At 36.9% G+C, this 9,055-nt stretch overlaps 1 non-coding gene across 1 annotated transcript; it reads right to left on the reverse strand.

The window, feature by feature from the left end:
• Positions 1 to 8,009: 8,009 nt before the first annotated feature.
• LOC121228448 (small nucleolar RNA R71) lies at positions 8,010 to 8,116 on the reverse strand. Its single transcript, XR_005926024.1, has one exon. It is a non-coding gene; the product is annotated as a small nucleolar RNA R71 (small nucleolar RNA).
• Positions 8,117 to 9,055: the final 939 nt, after the last annotated feature.

Consider the following 9,055-nt stretch of genomic DNA (forward strand, 5'->3'; position numbering starts at 1 on the left):
GATATGATTTTTCTTGTGACTGTGACACAAGTAGCTTAAAAGCTGTGAATGTAGAAACAATAATCCAAAATTCTAAAAATGTTAAATTAAGCTTAGTAACACCTCATACTCGACTCCGGCGATGGTCTCGGGCGTGGGGGCATTACATTTAGTGGTATCAGAGTAGGTTTAGTCGGTTCTCGGACTACGTGTTGTATGTACGGATTTTGCTCTACATGCCATATGTATGAATTGTGATAGTGTGACGACTTCTGACCTTTTTAAATGAATTTTTTTATATAGTAAATGGATCCCGATCCAGCTGTGGCAGATGAAGTAGAGAGTAATGCACCAGCTTCGGCTGAAGGAGCAGCGCCGACTGAAAACCCACCCCCTACTGTTGGTCAAGGAGGAGGAGAAAGGGATTGGAAAGCCTTTCTCCAAATGATGAGTGCATGGTACACTGAGTTCGTTCGTACGAACCCAAATGTACGACCTCCCCCACCTCCCCCAATTCCTCAACCTGTACCCCTGATGCCTCAAGGTATGGATATGATAAAATTTCACAGAACCCCCGTTGACAGAATTCGTAAACAAGGGGCTGAAGAATTTAGAGCAAATATTGATGATGATGCAGAGAAAGCAGAGTTCTGGCTTGAAAATTATATCCGGGTATTTGATGAATTATCTTGTACACCTGAAGAATGTTTGAAATGTGCTACATCTTTGTTGAGAGATTCAACCTATAATTGGTGGAAGACTTTGATTTCGGTGGTACCGAAAGAGAGGGTAACCTGGGAATTCTTTCAAGAAGAGTTTCGAAAGAAATATATTAGTGAAAGGTTTATTGATCAGAAATGTAAAGAGTTTCTTGAGCTGAAGCAAGGTAATATGACAGTCTCAGAATATGAAAGAGAGTTTGTTCGATTGAGTAAGTATGCCAGGGAATATGTTCCTACAGAAGCCAAGATGTGCCGACGATTTGAAGACGGGCTCAATGAAGACATCAAGGTATTTGTTGGAATTCTTGAATTAAAAGAAATGGTAGTATTGGTTGATCGAGCTTTTAAGGCCGAAGAATTACTTAAAGAAAAGAAAAAGGTAGAGGTTGAGACTAGAAATTGGAAGAAAAGACCGATGAGCGGTTCATTTTCACAGCAACCTGGAAAGTCAAGGAATATGAATCCTCGTTCCAAAGCTTCAGCTAGGCAGTCATATGGGAATTATAGGAAGCAAAATGTGGGTCCTAAATCCCAGACTACTTCGGCAGCCAGTGTAGGGAACTCGAGAGTTGTTAAACCTGAGTGCCAGCGGTGTGGTAGAAATCATTTTGGTCCGTGTAGAGCAAATGAATGTTTTCGATGTGGTTCTCCGGATCATTTTATTAGAGACTGCCCAGAGAGAGCTGAAAAAGAAAATTTTCAGAATACAAAAACAAGTGGGGCAGATTCGAGAGGAAGATATCCAAGAAAAGCTGGGAGCGAAGCAAGCAGTAAGAATGAAACCAGGGATGCACCAGTTAGACCTGAAGGAAGGGCTCCGGCTAGAACTTATGCTATTAAAGCGCGTGAAGATGCTTCCTCACCTGATGTGATTACCGGTACATTTTCCCTCTATAATGTTAATGTTATTGCTTTGATTGATCCCGGTTCTACTCATTCATATGTGTGCATGAAATTAGTGTCTAGTATGAATATACTTGTTGAGAACACAGAATTTATGATTAGAGTGTCGAATCCGTTAGGTAAATGTGTGACTGTCGATAAAGTATGTAAGAAATGTCCTTTAATGATTTGGGATCATTACTTTCCGGTCGACTTGATGTTGTTGCCATTTGATGAGTTTGATGTTATTTTGGGTATGGATTGGTTGACATTGCATGATGCTAAAATAAATTGCAAAGAAAAGGTTATAGAATTAAAGTGTGAAAATGGTGAAACTCTGCGGGTTGAATCAGATAAATCAGAGGCATTGCCTAGTGTGATTTCTTCAATGTCGGCTCAAAGATATCTGAGAAAGGGTTATGAAGCTTATTTGGCGTATGTAATTAATACAAAAGAAGTTGAAAAGAAAGTTGAATCAGTGCCGGTTGTGTGTGAATTTGCGGACATATTTCCAGAAGAATTTCTGGGTTTGCCTCCAGTCAGGGAAGTAGAATTTAGTATTGATTTGATACCGGGAACAGCTCTGATTTCGATTGCTCCGTATAGAATGGCACCAGCAGAGTTGAAGGAATTAAAGTCACAGTTGCAAGAGTTGACTGATAAAGGTTTTGTGAGACCGAGTTTTTCACCTTGGGGTGCTCCCGTGTTATTTGTGAAAAAGAAGGATGGTTCTATGAGGTTGTGTGTTGATTATTGGCAGTTAAACAAGGTGACAATCAAAAACAAGTATCCGTTGCCAAGAATTGATGATTTGTTTGATCAGCTAAAAGGAGCGACATGGTTTTCAAAGATTGACTTGAGATCTGGGTATTACCAACTGCGGGTAAAAGAGTCGGATGTGCCTAAAACTGCTTTTAGAACAAGGTATGGTCATTATGAATTTTTAGTTATGCCATTCGGATTGGCAAATGCTCCTGCTGTGTTTATGGATTTAATGAATCGCATATTTCGGCCATACTTGGACAAATTTGTTGTGGTGTTTATAGATGATATTTTAATTTATTCAAAAGATGAGACAGAGCATGCTGAGCATTTGAGGATAGTTTTGCAAACTTTGAGAGATAAGCAGCTATATGCTAAGTTTAGTAAAAGTGAATTTTGGCTTCCGGAAGTTGGATTTTTGGGTCATATTGTTTCAGGTGATGGTATACGGGTTGATCCTAGTAAAATTTCAGCCATTGTTGATTGGAAACCACCAAAAAACGTAACTGAAGTTAGAAGTTTCTTGGGGCTAGCTGGGTATTATCGGTGGTTTGTAAATGGATTTTCTATAATTGCTGCTCCTATAACTAGATTACTCCGAAAGGATGTTAAATTTGAATGGACGGAAGAATGTCAACAGAGTTTTGAAGAATTGAAAAAGTTATTAACAGAGGCACCAGTGTTAGTACAGCCCGAATCAGGTAAAGAATTTGTGGTGTATAGTGATGCTTCTCTAAATGGTTTGGGGTGTGTACTCATGCAAGAAGGAAAAGTGGTGGCTTATGCTTCGAGGCAGTTAAAACCTCATGAGAGAAATTATCCTACTCACGATTTGGAATTGGCTGCAGTGGTGTTTGCTTTGAAGATTTGGCGACATTATTTGTATGGTGAAAAGTGCCGAGTATATACCGATCACAAAAGTCTTAAATACTTGATGTCACAAAAAGACTTGAATTTGAGACAGCAAAGATGGTTGGAGTTATTGAAAGATTATGAGCTTGTTATTGATTATCATCCAAGAAAAGCGAATGTGGTTGCCGATGCTTTAAGTAGAAAGTTGTTGTTTGCTTTGAGAGTTATGAACACTCAGTTGAAAATGTCAGACGACGGTTTGATTCTAGCAGAGTTAAGAGCAAGACCGATGTTTTTACAAGAGATTTCTGAAACTCAGAAAAATGATCAAGATTTGCTAGCCAAAAGAAAACAGTGTGGAGCTGGTACGGGATCAGATTTCAGAATTGGTTCTGATGGGTGTTTAATGTTTAAAGATCGGATTTGTGTACCGAAGAATGAGGAATTGATTCAAAAGATCCTACAGGAAGCACATAGTGGTTATTTCTCGATTCATCCGGGCAGTACGAAAATGTATAATGACTTGAAGAAAATGTATTGGTGGAATGGAATGAAAAGAGATATATCAGAGTTTGTGTCCAAATGCTTAATTTGTCAACAGGTGAAAGCTGAACACCAAGTGCCTTCGGGATTACTTCAGCCTATTATGGTTCCTGAATGGAAATGGGATCGGATTACTATGGATTTTGTTTCAGGATTACCATTGACTCCAGGAAAGAAAGATGCCATCTGGGCAATAGTTGACAGATTAACTAAGTCGGCTCATTTTATCCCGGTACGTACGGATTATTCTCTTAACAAGTTGGCTGAACTGTATATTAGAGAAATTGTTAGATTACACGGAATACCATTTTCGATTATTTCAGATAGAGATCCAAGGTTTACCTCGCGATTTTGGCAAAAGTTGCAAGACGCGTTAGGTACAAAGTTAAATTTCAGTACTGCTTTTCATCCACAAACTGATGGACAATCAGAGAGAGTAATTCAGATTCTTGAAGACATGCTCAGATGTTGTGTATTGGAATTTCAAGGAAGTTGGGAAAGATATTTGCCGTTGGTAGAATTTGCTTACAATAATAGTTATCAGACGAGCTTGAAAATGGCACCTTATGAAGCATTGTATGGTTGTAAGTGTCGAACGCCTTTGTATTGGACTGAACTCAAGGAAAATCAGATTTATGGAGTTGATCTAATAAAAGAAACTGAAGAAAAAGTGAAGGTAATTCGAGATTGTTTGAAAGGTGCTTCAGATAGACAGAAATCTTATGCAGATTTAAAACGAAAGGACATTGAATTTCAAGTTGGTGATAAAGTATTTTTAAAGGTGTCTCCGTGGAAGAAAGTCCTTAGATTTGGACGGAAGGGCAAATTAAGTCCGCGTTTTATTGGGCCGTATGAAGTAATTGAAAAAGTTGGACCGGTAGCATATCGGTTAGCATTACCACCTAAATTAGAGAAGATTCATGATGTGTTCCACGTATCTATGTTACGTCGGTATCGTTCGGATCCTTCACATGTAGTTTCACCGACAGAAATTGAACTACAACCAGATATGACCTACGAAGAAGAACCGATTAAGATTTTAGCTCGAGAGGTCAAACAACTAAGGAATAAAAATGTTGCACTTGTGAAGGTGTTGTGGCAAAGGCATGGAGTAGAAGAAGCTACATGGGAATCCGAAGAAACTATGAGAAATCAATACCCACATCTATTTACAGGTAAGATTTTCGAGGACGAAAATCCTTAAAGGGGGGAGAGTTGTAATATCCTGAATTAGGGCCTAATCGGAATGGTGGTTTCGTAACCACAAATCCGAGATAGAAATAATTATTTTATAATTATTTTGATGATTATGATATGATTGCATGATTGTGTGAAAATTTCGTGATGAAATTCTATGCCTAAAGTGCTTAAATTGAAAGTAGGGACTAAATCGAATAAGTTGCAAAACTTGCATTCTAGAAGTTTTTAGTATGAAATTGCTTTGAAATATTTATTAGGAGGTCTTAAATAGCAATTTTACAAATTTTAAGTTCATGGGAAAAATTAGGACATGGAAGGAATTTTTGAAAGTTTAGTGAGGAAGGGGCATTTTGGTCATTTTGATATAAAATGGGAAAAATAACACAAAATAGTCATCTTCCCCATTTAGTTGCTGCCGAAACTTCACTCTCACCATAGCTAGGGTTTCTTCAACTTTCAATCTTCATAGTAAGTGATTCTAAGCCCCGTTTTTAATGATTTTTACGTTTTTGAGATCCCGGTAGCTCGATTAAGCTTATGCTAACAATAATTCAACTTAGGGTTCATATTTGGAAAAATACCCATAGGTGAAATTTGTGTATTTTGATGTTTTATGATAGAATATGGGGTTTTAAATTATGTTAGACAACTTGTGCTACTCGGTTTTGAGCGAAAACGAGTAAAATGGCTTAATCGGTAAAAATACCTAATAGTCATAAGTACATGTTAGAGTGAGAATTTGATGTTGCCATAGAAGAGAAAAGTGATCAGCATGTTGTAAAACATAATAATAAGGAATAAAGTTTAATCCCGAGCCTAGGGGCAAAAATGTAAATATGCAAAAGTTTAGGGGAAAAATTGTAATTTTGCCAAAATTTGAGTTAAGGATTAATTTGATAATGTGAGTATTAAATGAGCTAAATGTGTTATTTTAGATCAAGAAAGACGTGGAATCGACCTCAATCGAGGAAAAGAAAATATTGTGGACTAAATTGCAAAATCCTTGTATTTTGGTACCAAGGTAAGTTCATGTGTAAATAATGTAGCATAACTGTTATTTTTAAGTTATTTATATTAATTATGTGTTATGCTGAATTTCATTATGAAATGTATGCTTTGTGGTTAATTTCAAATAATATGTAAATTATGTGAGCTACTTGTTAAATATAATTGTTACCGAGTATTGATTTCGGCATTCTACGGAAGACGACAAGGATAAGTGTTCGAGAAAAATCCCGTTTGAACCTTAGGAATAGATTAGGATACAAGTGACATGTCACTAGGACGGTTGAGCATCCGAACTCGTTGAGTTGAGTCCGAGTTCACTTATGGATGCAAATGTCCGAACTCGTTGAGTTGAGTCCGAGTTCGTGAGATGTAACTAGGCATCCGAACTCGTTGAGTTGAGTCCGAGTTCACTTATGGATGCGAACGCCCGAGCTCATTGAGTTGAGTCCGAGTTCGCTTATGGGCGGGTTACATGATTGCTTGATTGAATATGTGGCACTTATATGCAAATTATCCATGTATCCGAATTATATTCCGATGTGTTCAACGGGTAAAGTTCTACTCAATTGAGGAATATTCGAGATGTAAAGAGAAGTATTGGTGAGTGATGTGAAATGGTTATTTTGGACAGGTATGTATTTAACCCTCGGGTTGAGTATTGATACAACCACTATAAGGTAATAAGATGATGAAAAATGATCAGAAATATGATATGTGTTTTAGTGATGTATGCTAATGTTGATTGGTATAACTGTTTGTTATGTTACTTATTATTTGCATATGAACTTACTAAGCATTTATGCTTACTCCCTCCTTCTTACTCATTTTAGTTTTGGACAAGCCAGCTCAGGAGTCGGGATAGGTCGAAGGCTCAGTCACACTATCCGGAAGACTTTTGGTAAATGGCTTGTAAATTTAAGTATGGCAGGTATAGCAATATACCTATTTTGTGTAAATGATCTTATGGTATGGTTGTGGAATGGTTGAGGAAATGCTTGATAATGATAAATTATGAAAATGGTTAGTGTAGATTATGTTTGATGTTAAGGAAAACTATTAAGATACTTAGTGCATAAAAACTCATAAAAAGGATGAAATTTACCATAAACAGAATACTGCAGCAACACTGACGCGAGTTTAAAAATTTACTAAAAATCATAGCAATTGAATTTAGTGATGGACTACATATAAAATTGAATCTTATTATGTCTAGTTTCACATGAAACAAATGAAACAGGTAAAGGAATTATATGTTACAAGATATTTGAATTTTAGTGAAACAGGGTCATAGCAGTTCTTGAATCCCCTGTTCCAACTTTAGAAATTCATCATAAATTATAAAGATATAATTGGATGGTATATTTTATATCCTCAGAATCCTTATTGAGTCTAGTTTTAGTAGAAACAAATCTCATAGTCATATGAATTTTTTACAGAGATAAATGTGGTTCGTAGTAAACAGAGGTCAGACCAGTCGAGTCCTGAAACAGGGGTAACTTTAAGTAATAAACTGTACTAATTGGCCCAACCAAAAATTCTAGAAACAAATTTTTAGATAGGTATATGAGTCTAGATTCAGGGAAAATTTTTAGATATGATTTTTCTTGTGACTGTGACGCAAGTAGCTTAAAAGCTGTGAATGTAGAAACAATAATCCAAAATTCTAAAAATGTTAAATTAAGCTTAGTAACACCTCATACTCGACTCTGGCGACGGTCTCGGGCGCGGGGATGTTACAATCTGAGTATTAGAAGACCCGAAATTGAGGCACAACAATTCGAGCTGAAGCCGATCATGTTCCAAAAGTTGCAAAATATGGGTAAATTTAGTGGGATTCCCACTAAAGATCCACATCTTCATCTTCGGCTATTCATAGAAGTGAGTGACTTATTTAAACTAGTCGGGGTGTTTGAGGAAGCCTTGAGACTGAGATTATTTCCATACTCCTTAAGAGATAGAGCATGAGCGTGGTTGAGCTCCCTACCATTTGGTTCCATAACTGTATGGCAAGAGTTGGTTGAACGTTTCTTAATGAAATATTTCCCTCCATCTTTAACCGCCAAGATCTGAAATGAAATCACTTTATTTTTGCAACTTGATGAAGAATCTTTATATGAGGCATAGTAGCGGTTCAAGGAGTTATTACAAAAGTGCCCTCATCATAGTATTCCTTACTGCATTCAAATGGAGACTTTCTATATTGGTCTCAATATTCATATTATAATGATGGTGGATGCTTTGGAAAATGAAGCCCTTCTTTCTAAGTCTTATAACAATGCTTACGAGATTATTGAAAGAATTGCCAGTGGTAACTATCAGTGGCCAACCAATCAAGCAGCCTCCAAAAGACGAGTAACAAGAGTATATGAAGTGGACACACTTGCTTCTTTGGCAGCCTAGGTATCTTCTATGTCTTCTATGCTTAAGAACATAATTATTAATGGTTTCAGTGGTAATTTGTCAAGTCAGCAGCCGAACTAGCTCGAGAATATTTCTTGTGAATACTGTGGAGATGGTCATTTCTTTGAAAATTGCTCATTTAATCAAGAGTCAAATTATTACATGGGAAATTAGAATCATCCAATTTCTCCATAGAGTAGTCAATGGGCGGACCATAGTGAATCTATTATGCCATTTCAACCAAATTATCTGTTGAAATATTCTCAACAATTGCAACAACTCCCACCAATTGAATCTTCAAGTGATCTTGAGACTCTGCTGAAGGCATACATAGTGAAGAATGATACCACTTTAAGAAATCTGGAGAATCAAATAGGTCAGCTAACCAATGAACTTCGAAATAAACCCCAAGGTATTTGGTAGAGCGATATAGAAAATCCAAGAATTTTGGGCAAAGAACATTGCGAAGCAGTCTCTTTGTCCAGTGGAAAGACATTGCAGCCTAAAGTGGTTGAGGTTCAAGATGAGCCTATTGTAGCTCAAGACAAAGAAAAAGTTCAACCAAGTGTTGAAACTTCTGTATCACAAAAGTTAGATTTAGTGATCCTTGATGAGGTAAACTCTAAACCAGTTAGTTTTAATTATCTAACACCTTTGTCGGATGCAGAAAAATTTCCACAAAAGAGTTGTCCAGTTAAAGCTAAGAT

Source organism: Gossypium hirsutum, chromosome A04 (genome assembly GCF_007990345.1).
Source record: "Gossypium hirsutum isolate 1008001.06 chromosome A04, Gossypium_hirsutum_v2.1, whole genome shotgun sequence".
NCBI lineage: Eukaryota > Viridiplantae > Streptophyta > Magnoliopsida > Malvales > Malvaceae > Gossypium > Gossypium hirsutum.